The following is a 220-nucleotide window of genomic DNA, read 5'->3' as shown; positions in this document are numbered from 1 at the left end:
CTCCCTTTTTTAAAGATGGGGACCACGTTGGCTATCTTGCAGTCATCTGGCATCTGGCCTGAGCACCACTAGTACTTGTAAAGCCATACCAAGGGCCCTGCAATAATCCCTGCTAGCTCCTTCAACACCCTGGGGTGGAGAGCATCTGGACCTGCTGATTTGAACACGTCCAGCCCCCCAGAAGCTCTCTAACCCGGTCCTCCCCAACCTGAGGTCTGGA

Source organism: Gavialis gangeticus, unplaced genomic scaffold (genome assembly GCF_001723915.1).
Source record: "Gavialis gangeticus isolate Ggan-Ray unplaced genomic scaffold, GavGan_comp1, whole genome shotgun sequence".
NCBI classification, from domain to species: Eukaryota; Metazoa; Chordata; order Crocodylia; family Gavialidae; genus Gavialis; species Gavialis gangeticus.
The sequence above is the reverse complement of the archived record's forward strand: the minus strand, read 5'-3'. Positions refer to the sequence as shown.